We start from the raw sequence: 17,146 nt of genomic DNA on the forward strand, positions 1-17,146 counted from the left end.
AAATACTAAAAATACTTCTCAAACAGTGAAAACGTTTTCGCCTGCGTCGCTGCCTTTTTTTTAATTTATAATTCGAACCCTGAATACTCTGAATACTACTCAACAAATTGATCAGCCAAATTTACTGTAAGTAAACATTTAAAAGCTTCTTCCAATGGTAAGTGGTCTCCATGTACAACAGAGCTGAAGAGGTCTCTACCAGTTGGTTGGTTTGCTTGAAACACACAATGTCTGGATTGAAATGCATGGCCAATAGCACCCAAAGGGTCATACCCAAAACCAGCATTCCTTGTTAGAGTTCCTCCATTTTCTTCAAACATCCTTACAGCCTCGGGTGTTGTTGGAATGAGCATTTCATTCAGGACAGCAGTTTGCTTTGTATCTACCATATTCTGAAATGGAACACAACCGTTTCGACCAGGGACTCTATGGAAATTCCAAGAATTGATTAAGTGTTCAGCTGCTTCTGTTGCAACGTATATGGAAATCCAAGATAAGCTGTACTTAATGACTGGGTCAGATGTGTCAAGATCATCTTCCTCACAAATCCTGATCATGCTCTTTTTATAGGGTATTTAACCCTGGAATTTTGACATTATTATCTGTGGATTTTGTTTGTTTCCAAGGATCTTTTTCTTGAGATGAGCTGTGTCTTTTGAGCAGTTCTTGAACAAAAAGACATAACCAAAATTCTTTGCCATGATCAACTCGAAGCTGATTCCAAAGTCCATATTTACTCAAAGCCTTTCGATATACAAATTCATAGATAAGAATAGGGTTTTTAACTTCCATGGCTGCATAACCACAGATCATTCTGGAGCACCCATCAATCATTGCTACGTGTGTGCAGCCAAATGTTTGTCCTATTTTCTCATTTTGGTCTATATGGACCTTGTAGCCAAAATATGGAGCATAATAGGGTACTGGGTTGGTTCTTAAAAGAACATCTCTAGTTCTGGCATCAAATGCATCAGGTGCCATTCTTCTTAATGAACTTGACACTCGTCTTTGTGAAACAACCCCTTCTGAAACACCGAACATTGCACGGATACTCCCTTGCATTAATGATCTTCCATAGCCATGACCATAGTTGATAATGAAATTTCCTACAATCCCATCCAGCTCATCATCTGTCAATCTTGATATTCCATGATTCCTGCAGTACCTTCTGACACTTCTTCTGCTTAAGCCTCTTCTATTTGGGTAGAGGTCTTTCAGAAATCTGGCAATATTCTCATGGGAGTAACCCTGCTTTATCAAATTATCTACCTAGACAGGCTGCACCAGATTTTCTAGAGCTGACATCTATGAACAATAAAGAGTTTCTTTGCAAGGTTTAATGAATCATTCACTCCACCAATTTCAAAATCTGTAACAGTTACGGAAATCCTTGCATTTGCCAGGGTGTGCAAATGAGCTAGAACGTGTAAGGCAAAAAGGCGAAAATTAACAAATCTCAACTTTAAAATGAAAATGGCATAAAACGAAAACGAATGGCATTTTCATTTTCTCTTTAGAAGATTCTTTAGCCTTTTTAGAAAATTTTTGTCTACGGGTTAAAATTTTGATCTGTGCATTTTTTTATAATCAAGTGTAACATTTTTCCACTCTGTGTTGTGTAAATGCAACGGGTCGCAGTGATCGAGTGTATTTATGCAAGGATTTCTGTGACTGTCTAAATGATTGAACAAATCAAAATTGGTCAAAGAAAATGCCATATAGGCCACCTTCGATTATCTAGATAATTATCGATTAGGCGGCGATCAAAAATATGTTGCGTTCGGGTCGTCCGACGGACTGTTTATTTACAAGAAAACCCGATCCGGAAAGTCGGTAAAATCGCCGGGTTTTTTTGGGCGCTGTTCGCCAGGTTCGGATCTTTCCCATAATGGCGGGCACGGGCAAACGAAGCATGTCTTTGAATCATTATTTTTTGTTTACTTAACCCACATTGAGTCCCGTTCAAGTTTTTTCATGTACCCTTATTGAAATTTTCATGTCAAAAGTCAGCAACGCTGTAGGGCCAATACCCTGGGGGTCGAAAGTAAGGGCCACTTTAAGGTTAACACATACGCGCGCACATTTAGTTTGGCAAATTAAAGATGGCGGCATAAGATTCTGTTGATTGCTTACTTGATTCATCCGGATTTACTAGATCTTAAAAATCCGACAAAATTTACTAACGACCGACCGACCGACCGACCGAAGATGTTTTAGGACCCGAATGGAACATATTTTTGATTGCCACCTTATTCCAATCACAATCAAACGTTCGGTTGGTGGCACCCCTGGTGAAAAAAAGCTTCAACAATTCTAGAAAAAGCAAGAACAAAATATGAACTCAGTTCAAGAATATCCCGGCTGGTTCAAGAGAGCAAATTTCATGAATAAGCTTGAAATTTCAAGCACCAAAATTAGCTTCAGAAAAGGTTGAATAAGCTTGAACAAGCTTGAACTAAAGTCAAAAAAATTTTCATAGAAATTGTTCAAGCAAATTCAACCTTTCATGAACCAAATTAAGCAGATTCAACCTTTCATGAACCAAATTGTTCAAGCAGATTCAAGCTTTCATGAACCATACTTTTCAAAACTGTTCAAGAAAGTTCAAGCATTTTCAAGCTTTAGAAAAAATGGTTCACGCAAATTCAACTTTCTGGTCAAGGAAGAATACTCACAACATTAATATCAGAAAAGAAATATCGCAACTAAAAAAGCTCAAGCATGGCTTTTTGTAAACATACTATTTCCAGATGGCCAACCATCACATTACCCTATAGAAATGTTTCTGGCAAGGTTTACAGATCAAAAGTTATAAAATTTTGTTCAAAGATAACATTGTTATAAATCGTTAACATTAAAAATAACATTCCCAAAGCCTTCAAATAACTAGCATATCAAAAACAAGAACATGCAGTAAGAAACTATTATCCTGCCGGAATTTGCTGTTTTAAAATGTATATTAGAACCAGAACCACCTGACTTAGAAGACAAACATTTTACCAATAGAAGTATTTACCAAAGAAAATCCCTATTCTATCATATATTTTCTTATCTTTAGTACATACAAACATAACCCAAACTTTTCATATCACCAATAGTTATAACTGAAGATAAGGATCGAAAAAATCAAACCTTTTTATTAAAAGTGAACCACCTGGAACCACAGTACTTGCCAGCCAAAGCCAATCAATTTAAAATGTTCCAAAAATAATCTGTCCAATGGTGAAGTTTGATAAATATTTATTGGTCGATATAATTGTTTACTTTACACTAACAATGAAAAGTTATAGAATTAAATGTGATAGGTATTAGACAAGAAAAATTAGACTTCCAAAAACATTTTCAGTAAAACATGGGAAAACAAAGCATACCATAATTCAAATCCAAATGAACAGGCTACTTTCTAGAGGTTTTATTGTTGCTAAATCGATTTCAAAGAAATTTGAAAAAGATCATTCCGAAAATCGTTATAACGGAAGATTCCAAAAACAAAATTCCAGAAATCCAAAACAAATTATCATGATGTATTTGACTTTTTCTTTTCTTAATGAACTATATAGAACAGCAGAAGAGCTACAAAACAAAATAAACTAATCCTTATTTCCCTTCGTAGCAACCTTGATGACATTACCAAAAGCTTTGGTAAACTCGGACTTTTGAATATCCTTGTTATACTGACTCTTCTGGTATTTTTTCACAAGATCTTAAAATAAAAAAATGTTAATTGATATTATATTTTAGAAGGTACATTATGATGGAAAACAAATTAAGAGAGAGAACTTTAGATATTCAGTCAGGTTGATATTATAACTTGAATACTCAACTTTGAAAGCTTCTTACCAATGATAAAATCTTTTTTTTTCGGGGAAGGCCTGGCTTTGATGTATGGTCTGGCCTTGTTCTTTTCCCCTCCACAGAACATGACAAGAGCTCATCTTTTGTGAAAAGCTTCAAGGTCATTTCTCTAATTGCTTGGTTGAAATCTGACAATTTTGATACAGTATGTGGCCCCCAAAACGGCGATCAAATTTGAAATTTCTCTCAAATCTAGAGGAAAAGAGATTTTACAAAAAAACTTTGCTGCATGAAAACCTTTAACATCTCTACTTTATTTCCTGGAAGTTCTTTTTCAAAATTTTCAATTTCAACAATATTTTTCAATCGCTTAAAGATAGGTAGCTTTTTTCTAATGGCCCCCAAAACGGAGGTTTGAAATTTTAGCGATTTCTCGAGATATCTTTAAGATATGTTTACAAAATTTTGACCATAGTTTTGAAATATGATTTAGAGGGTTTTGGGTATAAATTTATTTGATAAAATTTTTTACAGTATACCCCTGGTTGTCAAAATGCAGGTTTGGGGCCCCCAAAACGGAGGTGTAGCTAAAATCAAATTATTAAGCCCGGTGGTAAAAGGGGGAAAAACTATGAACATATTTGTGTTTTCCCTTAATTTTACGACCCGATGGATGTAAAATTTATGATTTTTATGAAATATTTCAAGATTTTCAATATTGCAAAGTCCAAACTGAAAATTTAGAAATTTTCAAAATGACAATTTTGATTTAACAACGTCTTAATCAAGTTTTTGAAAACAAATCTCTTTTGAAAATAGTTCCATTCATGTATGGTATAAGCTGTGAAAATTTTAGAAAAAAAGCTTAACTGAAACTGAAAATATTAAGCTTTAAAGATATTTTTCTCCTATATTTTGCAAAAAAAGGACATAATTTGCCGTTTTTTTTTTGCTGATTCAGCAAAAATTTTTACATATAATGTTAATTTTTTGTTATAAATTATTAACTCAAGGTGATAGGAATAGAATTCCAAGAATTTTTCCTTTTTCTCATATTTAGAATTTTCGGTTTGTCAATGCTGATTCTAGGGCTCCAAAATACTGGTTGACCTTCAAGATGCTATATCTTTTACCCAGCCTCTAAAGTCACAGATGTATTTGCATTTTCTGAACGGCATTAGGTGTAGAAAGTTTCCTATACCCCGTTTTCATAACTTATTTTCAATATCCAAGGAGCTAGAGTGAGTTATTTGCAATATTTATCTAATTTTGGTGTTAAAATATTTCCTTTAGACGCAAATATGTTATTTTGAATCCGTCTCAAACCAGCAAAAACATGCTTATTTTTAAGTATAACCATCATTCTTTCAAAATAAACAAAAATCGTTTAATTCTGATAAATCTACAAGTCAGAATCTTCATTTTAATGAAAACCTCCGTTTTGGGGGCCGTCTCCGTTTTGGGGGCCATATACTGTAACGATTTCAACTCTTTCTATGAAAAAAGGAAAGACTGTTTTAAGAGCAAAGGTATTTCAGGTTGTGATTCAAACTGGTTGTGTGAGCTGCAAATCCTATGAAGCTAAAAGGATTAGGAAAGGTACATTGGGTACAGATACTTATATATAATAAATCAGTGGCAATAAAAAAGAGAGAATAAGGTTTCTTTTTTAGAGATTTAAAATTCTATAATCACCTTAAGTTCTTTACTCATCTCATCTTCCTCGTCAGGCTCCGGTTCAGTGTCACCTGGTGCTTTCTATAGTGAAAATAGCCATTTAAAAGTTTGTTTTAAAGCTAACCTATACATAATGCGAAGTGTAATGATCATGTATAAGTAATGCAAAATATTTACCTGGTACATCAAAAATATTCTATAGATAAAAACAAACAACATTTAACTGACATAAAAAGCTCAGAATATTTCATCGCGAGATTTTTTATAATAAATTAAATCTGATTCTATGATATGAAATGTGCAATAAAAATTTGAAATCTTCTCTATTTATTTTTCAATTTTAAGGTATTATAAGGTGAATTAGATAATTTAAATTTTTGTTTTTTTAATTTTTAGAAATTTTAAATTTAAACTTGTTTAGTCAAAAATTGGGTTTTTGTTTTTCTTCATTCAAGGTAAGTAAGTACCTTGTTCTCAACAAGCATTTTGATAATATTGAATTGCTTTTTCTGCTCCTTCTCCAGTTTAGCTATTCTGCTATTTAATTCATCGCAGTTGCAGTTTTGTGGCTGTTGATATGGTTGATAAAGTTGTTGTTGTTCACTAAGTTGCCGTTGTAGGGGTTGCAACTGTTGTTGGTGAGATGACTGTTGTTCTTGGATAGGTTTCTGTCCGTATGGTTGCAGTTGATAGTACTGCTGTTGATGATGGAGTTGTTGGGGAGTTGTTTGAGTGATTGGAGAGCTTTTTGATTGATGGGGTGTATTCAGAGGGGTACGGTAAGGACTTGGTTGGTTGTTGATTAAATTATTTGAAAAACCAAAGTTTGGTCTAGGCAGGCCAGTTATATTTTCATTTTCTCCCTTGTTCTCTTCCTCATTTTGTATCTCTTCCTCCAATACTCCTGTATGAGACTTGTTTGAAAATAAGCCCATAAAATATTCTTTTGGGTTTTTCGGTCTCCTGTTTATTGACCTTACTCATGAGAGGAAGTTTAGCGTGAGGTGACCCCCCTACAACTGTTCTCCTTAGGGCATCTGGGTCACTTGTGAAGTTTTCGGGTTGAGGAGAGCTCACAAGTGTATCTGAAATTGATTGTTAATAATGTTTTAGAGGTCAATTAATAACAAATTAATAAAAAATTTATCGACTTAATTTAATAACCTTTATGTTTAAGATTTATAAAACATCTTTTTGTAAAGCAAACCAAAATTTGAAAAAATCACAATGGCTTTTGCTTCCTAAGTTTGTACACTTACAGTTAACATTATTTATAAGACGAAACATTTCATTTCCTAGATATTTTAAATGTCATCTCTTAGATATTCTCGATTCCTTTTTAGTTACAAAAATATTAGCTCAAAATTTTACAAGCATTAGCTTTCTGAAGCTCAGTCACTCTCATTTTCAAATTGTAAATCAAAAGTGCATAAAAGAGCTTTAAGTTGAAGGTTTTTAGCAGATAAAAGCATTTATTCTCATTACTTTATAGTGTAAAGAATTAACAATTTTTAGAAAAAAGTTTGAAATAAAAAAGCAATTATATTTGAATTGACAGAAATGTAGTTTACCTTGGGAAAAATTTTCCTTCTCCTCTGCCTATAATAATAAATACAAATATAAATTTGCAATACTAATTTAATACTTAGGTCACAAATGTTGCAGAAAAATACACATTTTGATTTAAGAATTTCGATTTAAAATCAATATATTTAATTTAAAAATTTCGATTTAAAATCAATATGTACCTTTTTCAACAGTTCTTTTTTAAAGTCTTGGTGGACTATCTTTTGGGCATGAACAATCTTTGATAAAAAATATATTTTCTTTGTTATTAAAGTTGTTAAAATGAAGGGAAGCAGCAAAGTGTGTAACAAAGACTGGAAAAGTAGACTAATCTGGCACAGCATATCTGAATCCTATAGGCTCTGTGCGTGTCTAAAATATGAATAAGTCATTTACATTCTTATCAACAGGTTGTTTCTTTGAGGTCTTTTTTTTGTTTTTGTTCTTTTCTTCTTCTTGTGAGCAATCTTCCTGAAAACAAATTTGCTGCAATTGTAAAAATCTAATTTTTCCATTCTGGTATCTATATCAATTAATTAAAAATTTGAATTGGACCATCCAAATATAAAAGCTTGAAGTCATAAAAAACTGTTTTGAGACATAAAGGATTTTTCAGGTGCTGCAGCAGCAGGGATGTAGGTCTACGTTTTTTCAATGCATCACGAAAATTACTAATATAAAGCCCAATTCCGCTTAAATGCCTTAAGACAGTAATGTTTCAAGTGATCGCGACCTTACGTCAACAAGGTTCCAACTCTGCAAATTACGGTTTTGAGTAAAATGCATTTGAAAATTCAGTGACTTTAAAAAAGACCTTAGTTTGAAGCTTGGGTCTTCACTTTGCTTTTTTCTGTTACAGAAATATAATTTTAGCATGAATAAACCTTTAAAGCTGTGAAAAACCAAAATATTAAAGAGTTATTAAAGAAATAAAATTTTTGATAGAACCTTGTTGCCTCGAAGACTCAGAAATGCGCAAAGTCAACAAAGTTCCATCTACTAAAAATACCTCATTTTTATAAATTTTAAAGAAGAAAAGCATGCAAAAATATTTAAAAATGACAAAAAAGACATAAACTAGCTTTTCCAGTTGGAATTTTCACAAATTTCAGTTTCATATCAAAGAAATCTTCTATTTTCATGATAGAACCTTGTTGACCTTAATATTATTGGAAAAGACATTATCGCGGATCGCGCTAAGGATTTTTGCTTAAAGATTTTCGATAGAACTTTGTTGTAATGTGTCAAAGACCAAATTAACTGATAGAACTCAGTGGAATATGTTATTTTGAGCCATGGAATTGAGATATTTGAAAGTTTACAGCATTAACAATTAGTTTTTGGCATATTAAACGTTATTAACCAAAAAACTCAAATTTTTCAAAATTCATGATAGAACCTTGTTGAAGTAAGGTCGCGTGATCTAGAGTAACAAAATTTAAAAAATATTGCATGTGAGCGCTAACCAGTAACGCCTCCTTAGTAATTATGAGGCTATCATTTTGAGTATGTACTGTCAGCTGCTGTCAGAATAGAAACATAATAAAATTGCTTTTCACAACTTGCTCTTGGAACAAAATACAGAAATCTTAACAGATTTGTTTTACTTTCTTTTCAACATACTCTTTTTTGGAGTTTCTCCTTTATCCGTCTCTTTGTCCTGAAAAGTTGATTTTAAGTTGTTTCTTACTTTGAACTATTTTGAGTTATACATTAAAATAAATGAGTATTTAGCATACTCTCAGGTACCTAATAGCCGGGGTGTTTGGAATAAGCGAGAGGGTTGGAAAAATCTCAAATATTTATAAGCAGGGGGGGTTGGAATAAAAATGTCCTGGGTGGAAAACTTTTGAAAATGAGGCTAATACAGCAGAATTAGGACAAAAGAGGGAACATTGAAAAACATGTTTCCAAAAATCAATAAGTGGGGTGTTGGAATAAGAATGTCCTGGGTGGAAAATTTTCAAAAAATTAATTAGCGGTTGGGACGGCTATTAGGAACCCGAGAGTACATAGAAATGAATCTACAAATAAAATAAAGAACTTAACTCAAATTCATCCAAGGAGCCAAAATAACAATAAAACATTTACCTTGTTTGTTTTCTCCTTAACCTCAAAATGAAATCCTTTAAAAAACGTAAACAGAATTTATGTGTCTTGGACATTTTAAATATGATGTTTTTCAAAAGATGGAAAAGTGAAAAACCAGTACGGAAAACATCCAATTGACAGTATATGACTCAAAGAAAGCTGCACAACAAACTTGTTTCCTATCATCAAGCAGGAGAATCATTGAGAGACCTATAATAGTACCTATATACCGTGAGATTGGGTAAATTGCATCAGTGGAGGCTAACATGCATTGCCCTCAAATGAATGACCTGTCTGACCTAGGTTGTGCCGTAAGGGGAGCCATCCAAACTCAAAGTTGCCATGAAAAACCCTCGATTGGACGTTTGGGAAGATGGGGTAAGTAAGTATTGTGGACGTTTACTTTTCACCAAAAAAATCAGTTATAGTTAATTCAATTCCAAAATGTTACTTAGTAATGTTTCTTTTTGATCGCCTCGGCTGTTTTGAAAACCAAAACAAACGGTCCAATGTTTATGCCTCGGATTCTCTTTGTTTGACTGCCTACACAGTCCTCAAATTTTTGCAGACGGCTGTTTTTTCTTCCACTTTATATTATGGAGATAATAAATAGACCTTTTTTCAAAGAGGACATCCTGTTGAATAATTATGTAGTCCAGCTATAAAAACAATGATAGAGCCATGCATAATTACTGTATCATGCATATTTTAATAATTATGCATGGTTTTGTCATTGTTTTTCTGCTGGACTACATAATTATTCAACAGGGTGGCCTCTTTGAAAAAAGGTCTATTCTGGGAATATCTCCGTTATTTTTTAAATGTAACCTTTAAAGATAGCTGATAAAGAAGCAATGGAAGGAGGGTTGAATATCTCAAAATCAAATTGATTGCCACAGCGACATTATTTGAATGGGGTGGGGGTTAGTAAACAAAACGTCTAATTAACGTTTTTTGTGGCAAGTCTGAGTTTGGATGGTTCTCCTCTCTAAGTTGGGATGTTAACATTGGCTCAAGTTATAGAAGATCGCAATAGTCTTGATACTCAGGTTATAAAAATTAAGTTCGTTACCGTCATCGTGTACTTTTTTCTTCCTGGCTCTCTTCCCCTCTGGCAACTCTTTGAAGAAGTCTCTCTTCGGAGTAATTTCATCAATTACTCGATTTCTAGCTTTCAGGTTTTCCGATATGTGTAAAGCAGGCAGTATGATCGCATATCATAACATAATAAACCTTTTGCTTGGATTCAAAAATTATCATGAGGTCTGCGACATAAGCCATATGCTCTTAAAAATTTTGAAATCTTGGAAGAAAGCCATGAAACTTAAAAGATACTTTTACCTCTCACACATTGAGTGCGTGTGACAATAATCGCCCATTGCCACTTTAGTAGGGGGAAATTTGTAAAATCGCTCGATTTTTTTAGTCAAAGCACTTGTTATACATTTTTGGAAAGCTAAGGGGTAGGGGAATCAAAATAACTTAGGTGCCAATTTTGTTTCTGACACTTTGGTGTGATTTTCGGACAAATACGACAGTCTCGGGCAAAAATCATAGGGTGAAAAATTAGTGAAAATTTTAACTTGAGAAAACGGAGACCTGTTGTATATTTTTGGAAAGCTCTCAAAAAATTAAGATTAGTGATATATTGCGAGTATAGGTGATTTCAGTACCTAACTCGAGATATTGAGCTTCCGAAAGCGCTAAAACTGGACAAAACAGCTGTTTCTGGCTGAAAAACACTGAAAAACACTGTTTTTAAGGATTAAAATCTCGAGTTAGGTAAAGAAATCACCTATACTCGCAATATATCACTAATCTTAATTTTTTGAGAGCTTTCCAAAAATATATATCAGGTCTCCGTTTTCTCAAGCTGAAATTTTCATTATTTTTTCACCCTATGATGTTTGCCTGAGACCGTCGTGTTTGTCCGAAAATCATACCAAAGTGTCCTAAACAAAATTGGCACCCAAGTTATTTTGATTCCCCTACCCCTTAGCTTTCCAAAAATGTATAACAAGTGCTTTGACTAAAAAAATCGAGCGACCTCATAAAAACGAACAAATTTCCCCCTACTACTTTGTCACTCTTAAGATTTCACTCTAAATTAAAGCTTACCATGCAAACTGTGAATAGTATCAGCAGCCAGATAAAACTTTGATTTGTTTTCTTTCTCTGTGCATTTAAACTGCATTTGAATTTTATCTCCCACTCGGAAGGAACCATCATCAACATTATTATTCTTCTCAGCCATTGTTGGCATTAGCAGAACCAAACGCTCACATGAAAAACTGTTTTCCTGACTCCAATGAATGTGACGGCATGGCTGAATGTCATTGTGAAGATTGACACTCAAAATATAATGATACACAAGGTAAAATAAAGGTGATACTGCCAAGTATTAAGATTCTTCCCTCAACAGCACAACAGCACGAGTGACGTTGGTAAGGGTACTACACGAGGCGATAACCTAAGAGAGAACTTGTCGATCGATCGCGACACGCGATGAAAAGGAGCAGAGCAACTACCGTGGCATATTGAAGGCTAACTTTCTCGCTCGATAACACGGCGGAAACAAGCTCCGTTTTTAGGCTCGACGCAAGATGGCGGAGAAAAGAGGTCGTGGCTTCTTTACAAAGACGAAAGACAGATCTGGACTTATTTCGTACTTTCCAGTCTATTTTTCGTAGTTTTTCTGACTTTCTGGTTCTTTGTGTTTTATTATGTTTTCTAACTTACTGAATGACTTACCGACAGATCGCCACCTGTGGGATTCGAACCCACTAAATGCAAAGTTCCGATGTTTTGAAACCCATTGCCTTATCCACTGCGCCACGGATTCATGTCAGGATAGCGCTTCTGACGGCTATTTATATTGTACAAACTGCAGACCAGACTGTAATAACAGAAAATCACAAAAGAGTGCTTGTTTCGAGCTCCAACCCTAACCCTAACTGTTAATAACCCAATTCCTAGCCAAATCTGATACGTAACCACACCCAAACCACACCCATACCCAACCCTACCAGGTCGCCTGCAGGTCCTGACACTATTCCCGCATACCGGATCCGAAAAATAGATACATGTCTTTCGTCTTTATGAAGAAGCCTTCACCGAGAAAAGACCGAGGTACGAAATATTGCAAATTGATAAGAATGGTTTGTTTTTATGCCCATTTTGTGCTACAACATCACTTTTCCTTTTTAGAGTACGCTATAAAGGAGACCCCTGCAAGAAAATAATGAAACATTTCATACTGACATGTCCAATAAAGGATCAAATAAAGTCAATCATTCAAAGTATATAACACTTGTTCATTTATCTAATTTGAATTTTTATCATTGATACTGTCTGATGCTTTTCCTTTTTACTCTGGTTTATTCTTTAAATTACTGGACTTCTGCTTACTTTCCAGGAGATGGAGTATGGGAAAAGATATCCCTCTGTCTAAACAAGAGAAAAAATCTAAGCAAGGAGAAAATTTTAACCGATATCACAGATGGCTCAAAGTTAGTAAACTATATAGTAACGGTTATTATTTATTTCAGGATAAAGGATAAATTTCTTTTTTGAAAAGTTGATCTGAAATTTCCATTTGAACTGTTAGAAATTAAATATTCTTTGTATATCAATGAATTATTACTTCTTTAGGTACAAAAAGCTCTGCCAACCTGGAAATGTTCTGCATGAAAATGATAATTTGACTGTTATTTTCAATACTGACGGAGTGGCACTGTACAAATCCTCACGTTTTGAAATATGGCCTGTATATATAGCAATCAATGAAATACCTGCCAAAGAAAGGTAAATTATCAACCTGTCACTGAAAGTATTATATTCCAAAAAGATGTTCTATATTGAGGATTTCCATTGGAGAAAGCTTACTCTCACCTTATCACTTTTTTCATCTCTATAGATTTCAGTGCAAAAATGTTTCCTTATGAGGTTTATGGCAGGGAAAAGGAAAACCACCAATGTATGCTTTCCTGACCCCTTTTGTTCAAGCTCTTAAAGATTTTGCAAATGAAGGTATTTATTTTTTGTTTAACTAATTATCTATTGCCTTTTATTACTATGCTATTGTACGTTTGGAAGCAAATCAATTCACTCATGTATAAATATTTTTCCATTTTAGGGATGTCACTGGAAAACGGGAAGCATTTACACATATACCCAATCGTTTGCTCAGTTGATTTGATTGCAAAAGCCGCAATGCTTTCTATGAATCAGCATAACGGATACAGTGGCTGCTCAACATGTTTGCTAAAAGGCGTGCATACAAATAGGGTAAGAATGTTAACCCTATTAGCCCCAGGGGGGTAGAATCTACCACGCTGGAGCTCTTTTATCTATATCTCGGAGAAAAAATTTTCAAACGACTTGAAACTTTCTGACTTTTAATAAAATCTTATTAAGAGTACTTGTACAAAATTTTAGGGTCATAGGTTGTCCAGATCAGGTTTTATGACTTTATTGTGAAACATGACATAAAACCCAGCTAAAATCCTTAAAACTCAAAATTTTAAAGTGCTGATAACTTCTAAACTATTTATTCAATCATTTTCAAATTTTGACACGTGATAGGCATTGATAATACAAATTTGAAAAATCTAAAGAAAATGATGACGTCATCATTTATGACGTCATCAAATTTTGAAAATTTTACTCATCTTCAGCATAGATTTTAAGAAAAAATCTTCATGGAAATTGCAAAACCGGCAATTATGTTAAAGAACAGTCTTTTACCTTTCAGAATCTTCAAACAGAATCGAAATATCTTTATTGGTTCGACTGTAATAGACATTTTTGTAAACCATATATTTGGGCTTTTTTCCGACAGGTGGAAATTTTGTGATGACGTCATCAGTTTTTGAATGACGTCATCAATTTTTTTTTTCTTCCTGCAAAATTGTATTATGATGGAGAACATCTGTACCAAATTTCATGGCCATAGCTCTTCTAGATCGAAAATAATCGAGGGTGGTAGATTTTACCCCCCCCCCCCCTCGGGATACAAAAGTCAAAAAAGCTTGGGGCTAATAGGGTTAACTCAATTAAACAAAAACTTTATATTGATTTCTCTATTAAATAAGCCCTTTATTTATTTAAAATCTGAATCATTTGAATTACTTTGATTGCATATTTGAAGGTCCACGTCTATCCTTATGAAGAAGCAATCAAATCAAATAAGCGATCAGATAAAGGTACGCTTCAAGATGCAAAAGAGGCAATGGAATCTGCTGAAAAGGTGTGTCAATTGTTAGAGATCAGTCGTCGATCCAGATTTCTTAATATCTTTAGTTTGAGAGGTCTTCAGGCTTCTCGTTATTCAGAATTATCTCACCTAACATTGGTATCCTGATTTGAAAGCTCAGAGGTGCTGACGCCTCATTCAATTTTAGATTTGAGGAGAAATTATAGCATCCCAACAATGCCTTTTTACTTTAAGGTCAACGGGATCAAAGGACCATCAGCTCTTCTTGCATTACCAGTATTTAGCATCACAGATGAAGTAGTTCCTGATTATATGCATGGTATTCTTCTTGGTGTTGTCAAATCTTTGCTAGCATTTTGGTTTGACCCAGCTGAACATAAGAAGTACTATCAAAGCTTCAAATGTTATCCAGACTATTTCATTGGGTATATGGTGAGAAAAAAAATTATATTATGTCAATCAATTTAAAGCAAAACTATTCACCTTTTCAATTGCCAATAATCCAATCTATAATTTGGAACATTTATTTCAGGTCAATGAGGCCGATCAAATATGAAACCAGTTGATAATATTTCAAGGAGACCCCGGCCAATATCTGGGAACATTGCTCATTTTAAAGGTAACTTCTTTTTACCTCAGTAAAGTAACAATGAGTTTACAATAGGTCAGGGATTTGTAGTCAACATGTTTATTGCTTGATTCTTTATTTTAGCAAACGAATTGAGAACCTGGCTCCTTTACTACGCCCTTCCGTCTTTGAAAGAAATTTTGCCTTCCCTTTATTGGAAGCATTTTGCGCTTCTTGTAGAAGCAGCCCACATAACTCTATCTTCACGTATCACAACTGATGATCTCGATTGGGCCAGAGAATGTCTTGATCTCTTCTACAAACACTTTTGTGCATTTTATGGTAAGTTTTTTTTTTCAAGAGGGAATAATTCCCGGGATTGGTTATATGTTCTAATTCATTCTTTATGCTCTAGAAGGAAAAATTACTCCCTGAAACGCATTTAAAATCACATTAAGCTTGGTAAAAATGCTTTTTTCTTTAACAGAGGATCGTAAGTCTGGATTGAATGTTCACAACCTGCATCATATCCCAATCTTTGTAGAATACTGGGGACCGTTATGGGCATGGTCTTGCTTTGGTTTTTGAAAGCTTAAATGGTGGAGTTATTAAAAAAGTTCATGGAACAAGGAACAGTTGTTTACAGGTGATGATTCATACTTTTTAAGTCAGCCCAAATAGTTTTAGGATGATTAGTGGAACAAAATAATGTAAAAGTATTTTATTCATAATTATATTTTTTACAAACCTATAAGTTACCAATGTTCATAACATTATCATTAAAAAGACTAATGCTCGCTCCTTTCTGTTATTTTAAAATCTATTTTTGATTTAGATTTTCAAAGCTTTCAATGCCTTAAAGACAGTTCATACCCTGATGTATGCAAAAAGTACAAAACCAATCTTGAAAGAGACGTTGAAATCTATTTTGATAAACTATAGAAGGTATATTAATTTTCAGTATTTTAAAAAGATGGATGCTTACTTGAGAAATTAGTTGAAGTGTACTTAATCTTTTTGGAGTAATTTTTGCTTGATTATCTTGGAATATTTAGCTTAGTAGTATTTTTCATCATTATTACAATGTCATTAAATCATTATTTCAGGAGCACAAGATCTTGGTTGAAAGTCAGAGAAGACTGTTTTCTTGGCGGCAAAGGGCTTAAACTCAAACATAGAGACTTTTTAGAAGATGCGATGAAATTTCTTCAGCTTAAATTCCAGGGGACGTACTATTCATCACTCGAGTACGCTCGAGCTGCAAAAACTGTCAATTATGTTGCCATGATCAATTTGAACGGAAGACTTTGTGTTGCCAAGATAAATTATTTCATTTTCGACAGAGAGGAAGTTTTATATTCTGGAAATGAATTAAAACTGAAAGATGACTGGACCATACTCGCAGAATGGAAAAGCAGTAGATTGATGCGTGTAGATACTCTAAAAAAGTAATCTCTTAAGTTATTTTAAACTCGATGAATATCTAGCTAACCTTACATTTCTAGTAAAGAGTAGTCTGAGGTCGTGTCATAACGTCAAACTCCTGTTAGTTTGTGATTTATTGTGGATTTCTTTCTAGTTCAGCACATGACCAATTTTTTATCATTTTCTAAATTTGAGAATTATCAATCCAATGGGGTGTGGTAGACGTAAATTCTCCATTCACTTATTGTTTTCTATTTTCAGATCTCTTGATTTCATTGCCAGCGTTGATACAATCGTTGAGAAACTGTTCTTTATTGATGGAAATGAAAATTGTGTCTGTGTGTGTAAGATTCCATCCAAATACACTTGAAGGAGACTAAAAATTTTAGTTTATTTTTATTTTATCCCTTTAGCTAAGTTTTGTTTATTTTTTATTTTTTTAGTGAAAAGTCAACGAATTTCTGAGAATCTTTTATTAGAAATTCAGGTGTTGGGTTCATAAGCGGAATCCTAAAAAGATGAAATTGAGAATGGTGCAAACCATCGACAAAGTAAACTAATTTCAAAATATTTTCACAAAATCAGAAATTCAGAAAAAACAACAATATGGCCACAATTTAGCAGGAAATTACTGAGGGTATTGATAGGACTATCTCTCGCTTTTCAATGTATTATTGTCTTCGTCTTCCGAGGTTTGTCTTTTGCTTTCTGATGCGTTCATTAAAGTTAATCTTATCAGCTAATATGTTTTTTACAATTCCTTTTTTCATTTCAGCAAAAATAATAATAATAACAAAAATAGTAATACA

General features: G+C 33.7%; 2 long non-coding RNA genes across 2 annotated transcripts; one reads left to right on the top strand and one right to left on the bottom strand.

The window, feature by feature from the left end:
- Nucleotides 1–5,490: 5,490 nt before the first annotated feature.
- On the bottom strand, nt 5,491–7,520 carry LOC136807511 (uncharacterized). Its single transcript, XR_010846685.1, has 4 exons — nt 7,435–7,520; nt 7,221–7,277; nt 7,044–7,071; nt 5,491–5,553 (listed from the first exon to the last, which is right to left on the bottom strand). It is a non-coding gene; the product is annotated as an uncharacterized lncRNA (long non-coding RNA).
- A 7,648-nt stretch (nt 7,521–15,168) lies between these two features.
- LOC136807512 (uncharacterized) lies at nt 15,169–16,736 on the top strand. Its single transcript, XR_010846686.1, has 5 exons — nt 15,169–15,254; nt 15,400–15,558; nt 15,748–15,857; nt 16,019–16,360; nt 16,599–16,736. It is a non-coding gene; the product is annotated as an uncharacterized lncRNA (long non-coding RNA).
- Nucleotides 16,737–17,146: the final 410 nt, after the last annotated feature.

The sequence above is a fragment of the Clytia hemisphaerica genome, unplaced genomic scaffold (assembly GCF_902728285.1).
Source record: "Clytia hemisphaerica strain Z4C2 unplaced genomic scaffold, Clytia hemisphaerica genome assembly, whole genome shotgun sequence".
NCBI lineage: Eukaryota > Metazoa > Cnidaria > Hydrozoa > Leptothecata > Clytiidae > Clytia > Clytia hemisphaerica.